Here is a 16,733-nt window from a genome sequence, read left to right as displayed (position 1 = left end):
AAAATGTGATACTCCACATAGACTAACTTGATTTGGTCCAACAGAGCCGAACCCCTTATTCTGTTCTAACAAAGTGTGTCACATTATGGAGGAGATTTTGATGGGATTTACGACATCTCTGTTTCAGGCTTGACGCTGAATAGATCTGAACTGTGAATGAACATTGCTGCCTCCAGAGTTGTCATGGGGAGAGGCCTTGGCCAAACTGACTCCTGAGTCAAGGTCTTGTTGACAGGCCAGCTTTCAAGTTTACCGAGGTGTAGAGTGGATCACGCAGTGGCAGCTGGGCTAGGCAGGTGTGTAGCAGGGGACGGTTCTGTGCAGAGCCTCAGACAGTGCAGAGGGCTGCTACACGGTGATTCCCGCACCTCCTATTTTGGGAACCCTAGTGAACTTTTGAACCCGGAAATTCTGAAAAGTAACTAATTGTAAAGACAATGGCCACGGAATCATGAGGAGGTAGTATAGAGTGGAGGCCCGGTTCGACTCCTGGCTTCTCCACTCACCGTGGGACCTCGACCAGATTACTTTCTACAGCTCAGATTCCTCGTGTATAATAAGGGGGTGGTGATAGTATCGTCTCTCTGGAAATGTTGCAAGGAGTACAGGAGATAGTGCATGGTAAGCACTCCATCTAGCCCAGATATAAATGCTCGATCTATAATGTTGTTAGCTATTGCTTGCAGTTCCATGGCAGTTGAGGATGGTTTGCGACCTTCCCTCCACCACATGCTGGCTCATTCTTAGCTGTTGTTGTTTGGAAAAGCAATGACTGACATTCCTTGTTGTAAACATCAGTGATACAGTGACACCCAGTCATACCCAGCCATGGAGACACCACTTGGGAAAGTCCTGTATTTCAGGCATAAGCAAAATTTAGAAGATAATATAATGAACACTCATGGGTGTACCATAGAGCTTTGACAAATTTTAATATTTTGCCATATTTACTCAGATCTTCTAAACATTAGTTTTAAAACATTACTTGGTACCTTCCTTGAGCCCTTCTCATCGCTGCTCTGAGATGACCACTGTTTTGAATTTGAGCTTTGATTGTTACTGGATACGTTTTTAAATTTTATATAGCTACAGCAATAGCTATATATATCCATAAGCAATATTTAGTTTTGTTTTATACATTCTGATTTTTATACAAGTGGTATAGTGAACACAAAAGTCCACCATTGACTTTTTTCATTTAATGTTATGTGTTTATATATATTCATATTTATACGTTATTATTTTTTAATTTTTAACTTATTTTGATTGAATCTATTGCAGTATAGTTGATTTACAATATTGTGTTAGCTTCAGGTGTATACCATAGTGATACAGGTGGGCTTTGTTTGCGGATTATATTTCATTATAGGTTATTATAAGATACTGGATGTAATTCCCTCTGCTATACGGTAAATCCTTGTTGCTTGTCTATTTATGTATAGTAGTTTGTAAATGCTAATCCCATACTCACAGTTTGTCTCACCCCCCCATCCCCCTTTGGTAACCATAAGTTTGTTTTCTATGTCTTTATGTCTCTTCTTGTTTTGTATATAGATTCATTTGTATTGTTTTTATATTCCAAAAATAAGTGATATTATATAGTATTTGTCTTCCACTGTCTGACTTATTTCACTTAGCATAATATTCTCTAGGTCCATCCATGTTGCTGCAAATGGTGATATTTCATTCCTTTTTATGGCTGGGTAATATTCCACTGTATATATACTGTGCTTCTGTGATCATTGGGGTGCATGTATCTTTTTGAATTAGAGGGTTTTTTTTCCTGGATTACTGGATCATATGGTAGCATTATTTTTAGTTTTTTGAGGAGCCTCCATACTGTTTTCCATAGTGGCTGAACAAATTTACATTCCCACCAACAGTGTAGGAGGGTTCCCTTTTCTCCACAACCTCTCCAGCATTTATTATTTGTAGACTTTTTGATGATAGCCATTCTGACCAGTGTGAGGTGATACCTCATTATGATTTTTTTTTAACATCTTTATTGGAGTATAATTACTTTCAATGGTGTGTTAGTTTCTGCTTCATAACAAAGTGAATCAGCAATATATACGTACATATATCCCCATATCTCCTCCCTCTTGTATCTTCCTCCCACCCTCCCTATCCCACACCTCTAGGTGCACACAAAGCACTGAGCTAATCTCCCTGTGCTATGTGGCTTCTTCCCACTAGCTATCTGTTTTATATTAGCTAGTGTATATATGTCCATGCCACCCTCTCACTTCATCCCAGCTTACCCTTCTGCCTCCCCGTGTCCTCAAGTCCATTCTCTACGTCTGTGTCTTCATGCCTGTCCTGCCCCTAGGTTCATCAGAACCATTTTTTTTTTTTTTAATTCCATATATATGTCTTAGCCTACGGTATTTGTTTTCCTCTTTCTGACTTACTTCACTCTGTATGACAGACTCTAGGGCCATCCACCCCACTACAAATAACTCAATTTCGTTTCTTTTTATGGCTGAGTAATACTCCACTGTATATATGTGCCACATCTTCTTTATCCATTCATCTGTCGACGGACACTTAGGTTGCTTCCATGTCCTGGCTATTGTAAATAGAGCTGCAATGAACATTGTGGTACATGACTCTTTTTGAATTATGGTTTTCTCAGGGTATATGCCCAGTAGTGGGATTGCTGGGTGATATGGTACTTCTATTTTTAGTTTTTTAAGGAGCCTCCATACTGTTCTCCATAGAGGTTGTATCAATTTACATGCCCACCAACAGTGCAAGAGGGTTCCCTTTTCTCCACACCCTCTTCAGCATTTATTGTTTGTAGATTTTTTGATGATGGCCATTCTGACTGGTGTGAGGTGATACCTTATTGTAGTTGTAATTTGCGTCTCTCTAATGATTAGTGATGTTGAGCGTCCTTTCATGTGTTTGTTGGCAATCTGTGTATCTTCCTTGGAGGAATGTCTATTTAGGTCTTCTGCCCATTCTTGGATTGGGTTGTTTGTTTTTCTGATATTGAGCTGCATGTGCTGCTTGTAAATTTTGGAGATTAATCCTTTGTCAGTTGCTTCATTTGCAGATAGTTTCTCCCATTCTGAGGGTTGTCTTTTCATCTTGTTTATGTTTTCTTTTGCTGTGCAAAAGCTTTGAAGTTTCATTAGGTCCCATTTGTTTATTTGTGTTTTTAATTCCATTTCTCTAGGAGGTGGGTCAAAAAGGATCTTGCTGTGATTTATGTCATAGAGTGTTCTGCCTCTGTTTTCCTCTAAGAGTTTTATAGTGTCTGGCCTTACATTTAGGTCTTTAATCCATTTGGAATTTATTTTTGTGTATGGTGTTAGGGAGTGTTCTAATTTCATTCTTTTACATGTAGCTGTCCAGTTTTGCCAGCACCACTTATTGAAGATTCTGTCTTTTCTCCATTGTATATTCTAGCCTCCTTTACTAAAAATGAGGTGACCATATGTGCATGGGTTTATCTCTGGGCTTTCTATCCTTTTCCATTGATCTATATTTCTGTTTTTGTGCCAGTACCATACTGTCTTGATTACTGTAGCTCTGCAGTATAGTCTGAAGTCAGGGGGCCTGATTCCTCCAGCTCCATTTTTCGTTCCCAAGATTGTTTTGGTTATTCAGGATATTTTGTGTCTCCATACAAATTGTGAAATTCTTTGTTCTAGTTCTGTGAAAAATGCCATCGATAGTTTGATAGGGATTGCCTTGAATCTGTAGATTGCTTTCGATAGTATAGTCATTTTCACGATGTTGATTTTTCCAATCCAGTATCTGTCCATCTGTTTGTATCATCTTTAAATTCTTTCATCAGTGTCTTACAGTTTTCTGCATACAGGTCTGTTGTCTCCATAGGTAGGTTTATTCCTAGGTATTTTATTCTTTTTGTAGCAGTGGTAAATGGGAGTGTTTCCTTAATTTCTTTTTCAGATTTTTCATCATTAGTGTATAGGAATGCCAGAGATTTCTGTGCATTAATTTTGTATCCTGTTACTTTACCAAATCCATTGATTAGCTCTAGTAGTTTTCTGGTAGCATCTTTAGGGTTCTCTTTGTATAGTATCATGTCATCTGCAAACAGTGACAGTTTTACTTCTTCTTTTCCCTTTTGGATTCCTTTTATTTCTTTTTCTTCTCTGATTGCTGTGGCTAAAACTTCCAAATCTATGTTGAATAATGGTGGTGAGAGTGGGCAACCTTGTCTTGTTCCTGATCTTAGAGGAAATGGTTTCAGTTTTTCACCATTGAGGACGATGTTGGCTCTGGGTTTGTCATATATGGCCTTTATTATGTTGAGGTAATAAGTTCCCTCTATGCCTGCTTTCTGGAGGGTTTTTATCATAGATGGGTGTTGAATTTTGTCAAAAGCTTTTTCTGCCTCTATTGAGGTGATCATATAGTTTTTCTCCTTCAGTTTGTTAATATGGTTTATCACATTGATTGATTTGCGTATATTGAAGAATCCTTGCATTCCTGGGATAAATCCCACTTGATCGTGGTGTATGATCCTTTTAATGTGCTGTTGGATTCTGTTTGCTGGTATTTTGTTGAGGATTTTTGCATCTATGTTCATCAGTGATATTGGCCTGTAGTTTTCTTTCTTTGTGACATCTTTGTCTGGTTTTGGTATCAGGATGATGATTGCCTCAGAATGAGTTTGAGAGTGTTCCTCCCTCTGCTAAAGTTTGGAAGAGTTTGAGAAGGATAGGTGTTAGCTCTTCTCTAAATGTTTGATAGAATTTGCCTGTGAAGCCATCAGGTCTTGAGCTTTTGTTTGTTGGAAGATTTTTAATCACAGTCTCCATTTCAATGTTTGTGATTGATCTGTTTATATTTTCTATCTCTTCCTGGTTCAGTCTCAGAAGGTTGTGCTTTTCTAAGAATTTGTCTGTTTCTTCCAGATTGTCCATTTTATTGGCATATAGTTGCTTGTAGTAATCTCTCATGATCCTTTGTATTTCTGCAATGTCAATTTTTACTTCTCCTTTTTCATTTCTAGTTCTATTGATTTGAGTCTTCTCCCTTTTTTTTCTTGATGAGTCTGGCTAATGGTTTATCAATTTGGTTTATCTTCTCAAAGAACCAGCTTTCAGTTTTATTGATCTTTGCTATTGTTTTCTTCATTTCTTTTTCCTTTATTTCTGATCTTTATGATTTCTTTCCTTCTGCTGACTTTGGGGTTTTTTGGTTCTTCTTTCTCTAAATGCTTTAGGTGTAAGGTTAGGTTGTTTATTTGAGTTGTTTCTTGTTTCTTGAGGTAGGATTGTGTTGCTATAAACTTCCCTCATAGAATTGCTTTTGCTGCATCCCATAGGTTTTGGGTCGTCGTGTTTTCATTGTCATTTGTTTCTAGGTATTTTTTGATTTCCTGTTTGATTTCTTCAGTGATCTCTTAGTTATTTCGTAGTGTATTGTTTAGCCTCCATGTGTTGTATTTTTTACAGATTTTTTCCTGTAATTGATATCTAGTCTCATAGCATTGTGGTCGGAAAAAATACTTCATATGATTTCAGTTTTCTTAAATTTACCAAGGCTTGATTTGTGACCCAAGATATGATCTATCCTGGAAAATGTTCCATGCGCACGTGAGAAGAAAGTGTATTCTGTTGCTTTTGGATGGAATGTCTTATAAATATCAATTAAGTCCATTTTGTTTAATGTATCATATAAAGCTTGTGTTTCCTTATTTATTTTAATTTTGGATTTGTCCACTGGTTAAAGTGAGGTGTTAAATTCCCCTACTATGATTGTGTCGGTTTCCCCTTTTATGGCTGTTAGCATTTGCCTTATGTATTGAGGTGCTCCTATGTTGGGTGCATAAATATTTACAATTGTTATATCTTCTTCTTGGATTGATCCCTTGATCATTATGTAGTGTCCTTCTTTGTCTCTTGTAATAGTCTTTATTTTAAAGTCTATTTTTTCTGTTTTGAGAATTGCTATTCCAGCTTTCTTTTGATTTCCATTTGCATGGAATATCTTTTTCCATCCCCTCACTTTCAGTCTGTATGTGTCCCTAGGTCTGAAGTGGGTCTCTTGTAGACAGTATATATACAGGTCTTGTTTTTATATCCATTCAGCCAGTCTATGTCTTTTGGTTGGAGCATTTAATCCATTTACATTTAAGGTAGTTATCGATATGTATGTTTCTTTTCCCATTTTCTAAGTTGTTTTGGGTTTGTTATTGTAGGTCTTTTCCTTCTCTTGCATTTCCTGCCTAGAGAATTCCTTTAGCATTTGTTGCAAATCTGGTTTGGTGGTGCTGAATTCTCTTAGCTTTTGCTTGTCTGTAAAGGTTTTAATTTCTCCATCGAATCTGAATGAGATCCTTGTTTGGTAGAGTAATCTTGGTTGTAGGTTTTTCCCTTTCATCACTTTAAAGATGTCCTGCCACTCCCTTCTGGCTTGTAGAGTTTCTGCTGAAAGATCAACTGTTAACCTTATGGGGATTCCCTTGTATGTTATTTGTTGCTTTTCCCTTGCTGCTTTTAATATTTTTTCTTTGTACTTAATTTTTGATAGTTTGATTAATATGTGTCTTGGTATGTTTCTCCTTTGATTTATCCTGTATGGGACTCTCTGTGCTTCCTGGACTTGAATGACTGTTTCCTTTCACATGTTAGGGAAGTTTTCAACTATAATCACTTCAGATATTTTCTCAGACCCTTTCTTTTTCTCTTCTTCTTCTAGGACCCCTATAATTCTATTGTTGATGCATTTAATGTTGTCCTAGGTATCTCTGAGACTGTCCTCAATTCTTTTCATTCTTTTTTCTTTATTCTGCTCTGAAGTAGTTATTTCCCCTATTTTATCTTCCAGGTCACTTATCCGTTCTTCTGCCTCAGTTATTCTGCTATTGATTCCATCTAGAGAATTTTTAATTTTATTTATTGTGTTGTTCATCATTGTTTGTTTGCTCTTTGGTTCTTCTAGGTCCTTGTTAAACATTTCTTGTATTTTCTCCATTCTATTTCCAAGATTTTGGATCATCTTTAGTATCATTCCTCTGAATTCTTTTTCAGGTAGACTGCCTATTTCCTCTTCATTTGTTTGGTCTGGTGGGTTTTTGCCTTGCTCCTTCACATGCTGCATATTTCTCTGTCTTCTCATTTTGTTTAACTTACTGTGTTTTCAGTCTTTTTTTTTTTTTTTTTTTTTTTTTTTGCAGTATGTGGGCCTCTCACTGCTGTGGCCTCTCCTGCTGCGGAGCACAGGCTCTGGACGCGCAGACTCAGCGGCCATGGCTCACGGGCCCAACCACTCCACGGCATGTGGGATCTTCCCAGACCGGGAAACGAACCCATGTCCCCTGCATCGGCAGGTGGACTCTCAACCACTGCACCACCAGGGAAGCCCTCAGTCTTCTTTTCGCAGGCTGCAGGTTCATAGTTCCCATTGTTTTGGTGTCTGTCCCCAGTGGGTAAAGTTGGTTCAGTGGGTTGTGTTGGCTTCCTGGTGGAGGAGACTGATGCCTGTGTTCTGGTGAGTGGGGCTGGATCTTGTCTTTCTGGTGGGCAGGGCCATGTCTGGTGGTGTGTTTTGGGGTGTCTGTGAACTTATTATGATTTTAGGCAGCCTCTTTGCTAACGTGTGGGGTTGTGTTCTTCTCTTGCTAGTTGTTTGGCATGGGGTGTCCAGCACTGGAGTCTGCTGGCCGTTGGGTGGAGCTGCGTTTTATCGAGACAGAGATCTCTGGGGGGGCTCTCGCCGATTGATATTACATGGGCCTGGGAGGTCTCTGGTGGTCCAGTGTCCTGAACTCGGCTCTCCCACCTCAGAGGCTCAGGCCTGATGCCAGCTGGAGCACCAAGACCCTGTCAACCACATGGCTCAGAAGAAAAGGGAGGAAAAAAAAGAAAGAAAAAAAATTAAAATTAAAATAAAAAATAATTATTATAAAAGAAGGAAGAGAGCAACCAAACCAATAAAGAAATCCACTAATGATAATAAGCGCTAAAAACTATACTAAGATAAACATAAAAATCAAAAACAAATGAGTTGCAGACAACAAACCCCAAGTCTGCAGTTGCTCTCAAATTCCACCGCCTCAGGTTGATTTGTTGTCTATTCAGGTATTCCACAGATGCAGGGTACATCAAGTTGATTGTGGGGATTTAATCCACTGCTCCTGAGGCTGCACGGGGAAATTTCCCTTTCTCCTTTGTTCACACTGTTCCTGGGGTTCAGCTTTGGTTTTGGCCCCGCCTCTGCATGTAGGTCACCTGCAGGCATCTGTTCCCACCCATACAGCACAGGGTTAAAGCAGTGGCTGATTAGGGGGCTCTTACTCATTCAGGCCTGGGGGGAGGGAGGCGTACGGTAGTTATAATTGGAATGCGGGGCGAGCCTGTGGCGGCAGAGGCTGGCAAGATGTTGCAGCAGCCTGAGGCGTGCTATGTGTTCTCCCGGGGAAGTTGTTCCTGGATCATGGGATCCTGGCAGTGGCGGGCTGCATAGGCTCCCGGGGGCAAGTTGTGGATAGTGACCTGTGCTTGCACACAGGATTCTTGGTGGCTGCAGTAGCAGCCTTAGCATTTCATGCTCATCTCTGGGGTCTGAGCTGAGAGCCATGGCTCACACCCATCTCTGGAGCTCGTTTAGGCGGTGCTCTGCCTTCTGTGAGCAGACAGGGAAGGAATCCCCTCTTCTCCCACACCCTGAAACAATGATCTCTTGCCTCTTAGGCAGGTCCAGACTTTTTCTCAGACTCCCTTCTGGCTGGCTGTGGCACACTAGTCCCTTCAGGCTGTGTTCACGCAGCCAACCCCAGTCCTCTCCCTGGGGTCTGGCCTCCGTAACTCGATCCTCAGCTCCCAGCCCCTGCCCGTCCCGGTGGGTGAGCAGACAAGCCTCTCAGGCTGGTGAGTGCTGGTCGGCACCGAACTTCTGTGTGGGAATATCTCCGTTTTGCCCTCTGCACCCCCGTTGCTGTGCTCTCCTCCGTGGCTCCGAAGTGTCCCCTCCACCCACCTTCCTACCCCCACCAGTGAAGGGGCTTCCCAGTGTGTGGAAACCTTTCCTCCTTCACAGCTCCCTCCCAGAGGTGCAGGTCCCATCCCTATTCTTTTGTCTCTGTTTTTTCTTTTTTCTTTTGCCCTTCCCAGGTACATGGAGATTTTCTTGCCTTTTGGGAAGTCTGAGTTCTTCTGCCAGCACTCAGTAGGTATTCTGTAGGAGTTGTTCCACATGTAGATGTATTTTTGATGTATTTGTGGGGAGGAAGGTGATCTCCACGGTTTACTCCTCTGCCGTCTTGAAGGTCTCCCCCATGCTTATACATTTTAATAAATCAAAATGGATAGATTTTTACTGTGGTATAGACTTCCATTCATCCTCTTACTGGTAGACATTTAGGCTATTTCCAGTCTTCCCTTCTGAAACAATTCCACAAGGAACATACATCTGTGCATGTTCTTGTATGTGAGTGCTTATGTATGGCGTATATATAGGAATAGAATTGCTGGGTCCTTCAGGGTATACATCTTCATCTTTATTAAATATTGTCAAATTGCTTTTACCACCAGCAGAGTTTAAGGGTTTAGGGAGACATTTATATGGAAGGGAATATATTAATTAAATTTACTCACTCAACTTCCTTTGAGTTTCTAGGAGCTGATTTAGGAGGTGATATGGCTGCTCTCTTATCAGTAGCTATGGAGTGCAGGTTATTTTTTTCCTCCCTGTGTTAATTAACCCCTTTGGACTGTGGTCCTGGTGTAGGCCATTGTTGATACTAGAATATGCCTGGAGAAAACCAGACACTCAACTTGGGTCAAAAGGTTAGGAAACAAATAGTTGCCGGTAGTCCTTAAATGCTCCTCTTCCTGAGGTGCCCCACTAACATGAAGCTCCTAAAAATAAAACAACCAAACTGAAAATGGTTCATTAAAGAACTTCACATCTCTAGATTGATGCTCCTTTTACAACAGGGCACACATACAGAAGGGAATGGGGTAGGGAGGAGTGGGTGGACAGCACAGTGTCCTGGACACTATTTTTTAGCCACAATCACTGCAGAGCTTATTACTGTGCTACAGAGGATACATTTTAACATTTCCCAGAAACCCAATGGGTTAGTTAAGATTGAAAAGATGCTTGAACTTCTTTAAATAAAATACAGTCCAGAAATGATTTTACATAATTACACTGGTAAGGAAGCAAATGACTTTATTTAGTTCTGTGTAAAGTTAGTCACGGGAATAGAAAATTAACAACAAAAAAGAGATATGGACCAATTGTTCCCAATTCTTTTGGGAGGGAGCGAGTCTCTGTGTAGATGATAAAATGGTAAATGTACTTGTACATGCTACGTGCACACAATTCCAAAGCCAAATAAAATTATTTTTGTAGCACTTATTTTAAATCATGAGTGCCATTACTTCCCTTCATTATTATGCCTAATTGTAAGTTGACTATACTAGGAAATGAACTATAGTTAATTTGACTATCAACTAGTGACCAAACCGAAGTTGTAGAGAGCAGATTGTTGGCATTAATTAGAGACTTCTGTTTGGCTTTTAGATTCTTATCTATTTGACCTTGTGCCTTCTATAATCTGGCTGGAGGTTTTCTGGGTCAAATGAGGGCTTCTGAGTCACTGGCCTTGGAACTCTGCCCTCTGCTTGCTTTCCCTGCATAAGGGAGCTGGCATCATGGTGATAATGCTGAGAACTCCCAGCTTTGCCCTCAAGGTTTCTCAGACCCTGAATAGGAAGGAGACCTCATTTCTTTTTCTCCCTATTACAAAACGTCTCTCAGTTTACACAGGTCTTAGAAAACAGCCAAAATCTGAATTACACACTGGATACTAAGCTCCCATTTTTAACCACAACACTATCTTCTCACATTAAGAGCTGAGGCTTCACAATGTTATGTGTTCGGCGCTGTGCTAAGAGCACGTGCGTTACCTTTTTCACTCATTATAGCCGCTTTATGATTTAGATACTGTTATTGTATGGATACCCCAAAATGGAATGACTCAAACAGGGTAGAAATCTATTTATCTCATGAATCCAGCAAATACCGCTTCTGTTCCATAGAGTCAACCGGGGACCTAGGATGGTTCCTCACGGTTGCTGCCGTTGCCACCACTTCTAGCAGGAGGAAGAGGAAAGAGGGCATGAGGGATGCTCCTCCACCATTCCTATGTCCTGACCTAGAAGTGACACATCTAGTTTTGATTAATATTTCATTAGAGATCATTTAGTCATGCCCACACCTGGTTGCAGGGAAGACAAGGAAATACAGTCTAATTTCAGCAGTCATGTATTCAGCTATTATACTACTGTGGGAAAGGGGGAGAAAGGGTTTTAGTACCGGCACTGGTATCTTATTTACCGATGTTCAGGCTTCTTTGAAATCTTAACTAAACCCATCAAGTCTCTGGGCAACTTGCTGTCCCTACCAGTTATCACCTGTATTTCACTACTGAGGCGAGTTAGATTTAACAAGTTTAAATAACTAGCCCAAATTTTACACACTTACTAAGCAGAGGCAATGGGATTCAAACGAGGCAATCTGAGACTAAAAGTTGAGCATTTAAGGACCACCTATACTGACTCTATACTGACAACTCTATACTATTGAACTATGTTGAATAATTAATTCATTGGTAAGTTACTTTCCTTTAAATGGATATCTGTTATGGGGATTCTACTCAGCTCTGTGGGAAGAACGAGGTAATCAGGAATTTTCCGTTGTGGGGATAGTGGAGTTGAGTCCCACAGTTCCCAATGTCTGAGTTCAGGAGGCTAAATGTCTACAGTGATTACCATATCCGTGGAAGTGAGGTTTCTGTGGTGTAGGTAAAAACCTCTGGATTTTTGTGTGTGGAGGATATTAAGTGACAAAGAAAGGTATTACTTAAAGTCATCTCTAATTAGGTGCTTTGGTTTAACACACCCAGTCAAGGATATTTTGAGCTGAAGCTTAAAAAAATGCTGCATCTTTAAGTATAACTCACCATTAATGCTTAGATGAAAGGTGTTCTGAACTTGTGGGACCCCTGTCCATCAACTTAACTATGTAGCCCATAATATGCCAACCAAATAGTTATTTTAACTCACATTTCTATTCAGAGGGTTGGGGGATGGGCAGTTTAGGTGTTGCTGAGAGAGAAGAAGGAAAAAATTTATGTGAAAGATCAATGTTATTTTTATTTAATTAACTGAATGCTCTTGATTGTGAGCTACCAAAAAATGAATGCTGATTTGTATAACTCAATATACATGTGACCAAAACAACTAATGACCCTCATTAATTCATGCGGGGACTGTTCTCAAAATAGCAGTGTGAACTCTTTGGAAATTGCTTGATATCTCTAAACTACATCATCTGTAAAATGGGGATATGAATATTTTTTACTTGAAGATTTTGTTGTAAGAGTTAAATGAGATAACTCATGTCTCGACATTAGCATATTAAATGGTGATTACTGAATAAATATTAAGGATTATGGCAACTCTCTACATAATTCATTTCAAATACTGGTGGGGGTGGGACTGTTGATAACTAGTTCTGTAAGGTTATGAAAACATTGTTCTGTGGAGGGAGCGCTCGTCCTCGCTTAACAGCTTCGTTCAAGATATTAATCCAGAACTATGCTAATGCCAGCTCTCAAAATCTCGTGATGAACTAAAGATTTCAGCTGAAGTCTTTTTTAATCTTCCTAGGCAAAAATAACCACTCTCCCCTCTGTGATCGCTTTGCTCTTTGTTCATAGTTCTATTCTTTCACTTAGCACATTGTGTCACCGATATTTGCCCGTTTCGATTGTTTGCAAACTTCATTGGTGATCAGGTGATGTATGAAATCCTCTGGGTCAGGGACCGTATTTGCTGGCTCCTGGCATGGTGCCCGGGACAAAGCAGGGTCTCCATAAATGTTTCTTCACCGAGTGGCTAAATGGCCTGGTGGAGCTTACTAGCACTTCGGAAGAGGAGTCTGGAAAGGCACTGGGTTGTATTTTTCTGGTTTGCCAGTAATTAAACCATTTCACACTCAGTTTCCTCATTTGAGAAATATTCCTTCCAATGAGCTTCCCTTGCAAAGATGCTGTGATAATTAATGAGACTCCTTGGGAAGGAGCGATATTCTCTCTCCCTTTGAAGTTGGCTTTTACAAGAAAATCTTTATATACAAGGCTGTAAAAATTCTGTTCTCCTTCCTGCTTTTTTCTTCCTCAAACCCAAAGGTCCAGGAGAGATTATCTGCCTATGAAACTTCCATTTCCTAAGTGCCAGTCTCCCTGGAGTATTACGTGCAGTGCACCTGGGCCGCCAATCCAAGCCCTCAGGCCTTTCCTTTTCACAGATCAGTCAGTGAGCACACAGACTAGAAAACCCCACTGGCGATTCACAGATGGCCTTTGGCTTCTGTGTTCTTTCCAAAGTTGTCCACATCTTCGCTGGAGAACCACTCGTGAGGACTTGTCAGGAGCTCCGTACGAGGTGCTGGGCCTTCTACGCTGGCCTAACACACACACACACACAGGCAAATTATCACATCACGATAGAGTGCCTTCAGGCAGAAAGAAAGAGCTGTGTGCAGAGTATGTACAGGTCAAGAGGTAGCTCATGGACAAGATGAACTGTGGGCTACGGCTGAGAGGATGGGGAGACAAGTCAGAGAAGGAGACCGTACCTGGGCCAGCTGTGGGGGACGAAGCTTCATGAACTAGCTTCATGAACTTGGACTTAACCTCATGAGGCCTCCATTTCCCTCATCTGTAAAATAGGTATAATAATGACATGGGGTTAATAAAATAGATGAGTAAAACAGTTTGCCAATTATAAGATGCTTTGTAAATACTGATTATTACTTGTATCTTCAAATTGCCTTCTGTAAGGAAAGCAGTGAAGGTGTGGCGTGTAAGAAAGACCCTCCCTGAGCGTTGTTTTTCTGTTTCTGCTCTTTGGGCTGTGCCACGAAGCTTATGGGATCTTAGTTCCCCGACTAAGGATTGAACCCCGGGCTCCGTTGGCAGTGAAAGCATGGAGTCCTAACCACTGGACTGCCAGGGAATTCTCTCCCTGGGCTTTGTTTCGAAGAGCCCTTCCCCAGTGAGGACAGGGCAGTCCAGTGGGTGGGGAGCGGTGAGAAGGCCCGGGGACTGGGAAGCCTGTGGTACGCCTTTTCCTGCGGGATGCAACCACCCAGGGTGGTTTACAGAGGAATTTTAATGGGAATGCAGAAGGAATAATGTACTAGGTTTTAGGTGACGTCTAGTATTTATAACCTAATTTGGAGAGCGGCAAGATGTTTTTCTGCACACTTGGGCATGACCCCATCTGAGTTGAACTTCTGTAAACTGTGTCATTTCTAAAATCTCTAAAATCAAGAATGTCACTTACTCCTACTCAGTTACTTCCCAATCAACTTATCTTCACATTTACCAAAATATCTAGCCCCTTGACCCTGACATTTCCTCCAGCTCCTTTCTGACTTTACTTTTTCCACTATCCAGTAATCACTGTCTTGTCAATAGTCTCAAGTCATTTGTCCCTTGTCTTTTCAAAGAACATGCCTCTCAACACCCCAGCCTGGATCTGTCCAACTGTCTGCTCAAGCTCGGTCTTCTGAGCGTTGCTAAAGAAAACCGTGCATCTGTGAAATTAGCATTGCTCCAAATTCAGGGTTTCCCACCTCAGCCGCTGCCTGACATTCTTCTATTACAGGACCATATTTTTAAATATGATTGGATGTAGTTTTCTTTCCCGGTAGTTCCTGCCGCCCATCGAAGCCCAGGGCGTCCCTTCCTTCGGGGGGAAGGCAGTAGTAACCAGCCAGGAACAAAGGCGTCAGTGTTGAGCTTCTCCAGAATAGGCTCTTGAAGCTCATTTCAGGGAAAATAGAATTGAAAGCCAAGGTTTTCATTTATAAGAGCCAGGCTTTGTTGAGAGGAAAGAGGATTTCTGGGTTCCAAGGAAACAAAATCAAGAGCTAGAGCATAGTTGATAGAGATCAGCATGGAGCAGGGAGGGTGAATGGTACACTCTGATGTATGGTGGTTTCCTGTCACACCAGAGGGCAACGAGACAAAGCCAGCAAAGCACAACAGAAACCCAGAGGACCTGAGGAGAAAGGCAGAGGGATGGTGGGGAATGAGGCATGAGTATGGATTGAAGGCTGGGTGGGGTAGGGGTGGAGGTGAGGGAGGAAGAATGGAGATCTCCTGGGGAGATTTGGGAGTCCTGGAGCGGAAAGAATTTGCATAATCCTTCTCAACTGGGACTCTGAAAGAAGACTGTTCCTGGTACAGTGGTCCTGGTAGCACAGAGTGGCCAAACTCGAGGAAAAATACCATGCTTGAGTAGAGGGAAGCCCTGGTAATGGCTGGGTCCTCCAGTTCCCTCCACATGCTTGGAAGTAATCCAGCTGCCCCAAGTGCCCACACTGGGAAGGTGGGGTGCAGAGGAGACCTGGTGCCAGGGGGTGGAAGACACTCAAGCACTCAAGAGTCCCTGTGGGGTCGCGTCCTCTGCACCGTCCTTCAGTGTTGAGGTTTTTCTCCAGGCTTCCTCTCCTCTGGCCCTACACTCAGCTCCTGTCTCACACAGATCATTCTCAGATTTGTGACTCTGAGTGGAAAGGACAGACCCTGCTTCATAATTTTACCCACAGAGCCTAGCCTATGATTGAACCTCAGAGTGTGTTTCTCAGTTGATGAATTAAGTTTTGTGGGTCCCGCACTGAATTGAAATTTTGCAGCATCTTTGCCACTTTAAAATAATACAGTGTCTTATATCTTTGGCTTGCAAATAAATCTTCACAAGATACTTCCGACTGGAAGTTTCTCAGTACGTTTGTTGAGATATTATTGTCCCGTAGAATATTGTTTCATATTTTAGACAGTAATTAGTGTAACTGCCATTTGGCAGAGGAAATTTTGGAGTAATTAATCTAAAATTTTTGGAGTACTATAATGTAACCCAAATGTTAGTTAGCTCAAAGCCTTCGTCCTTGTGATAATAGGATTCTCGTCCTTCCTAAAAGTATCCATAAGTTACTCACAGAAATCCCTAGGGGATGCCTTGTTTGTGCCCGCAATTTGGACTGTCAGATAGTGTCACCACATGATACCCACTCCATTCGTCTCTGCCTTTGGGTCCAAAGTGTCCACAACTGCTGGCCATGAAGCCATTTTGAAGAGCATCGCTTCTGCCACTGCCCATGATGTGAACGGCAATGCCCATGACAAAGCCATTTAACTTTCCATCTTTGGGATATCAAAGTATATCAAAGATATCACAACTTCTACCTCCTGCTACACCTTGTACTTTGTTCTCTGTCTTCCTAGAAGTTTTTGCCACTGGTTTCACCATTTATCCTCCCATCGTGGTCAGCCATGTCTCTCAGACTTAATCCATCCTACTCATCTGCTAGCCAGAGACTTGGCTGCATCTGCCCATGTGCCTGCCTCTTTCTTCTGCTCAAACCAGGCTTCCACCAGCGGTACCCAAACTCCAATCACCCCAGACTAGACCCGGCCCCCAGCATGCCCCCTAATCTCGCACTGGGATCCAGTAATTCCCAGCCTTATACTGGGAGCGAGGACAGTTCTTTTGGATTATGGTTTTAAATTCTGATGTTTGAGAGAAAAGGGCATTGTGGAGATGGATGGTGGTGATGGCTGCACAATACTGAACTGTACACCTAAAAGTGGGTTAAAATGGTTTAAAAACAAAGCAAATGATAAAAAGGAGTTAATTCTTTCAATTCAGCATGCTTAAAATGAAAATTGT

Source organism: Phocoena sinus, chromosome 5 (genome assembly GCF_008692025.1).
Source record: "Phocoena sinus isolate mPhoSin1 chromosome 5, mPhoSin1.pri, whole genome shotgun sequence".
Taxonomy (NCBI): Eukaryota; Metazoa; Chordata; class Mammalia; order Artiodactyla; family Phocoenidae; genus Phocoena; species Phocoena sinus.
This window is presented reverse-complemented; position numbering follows the sequence as displayed.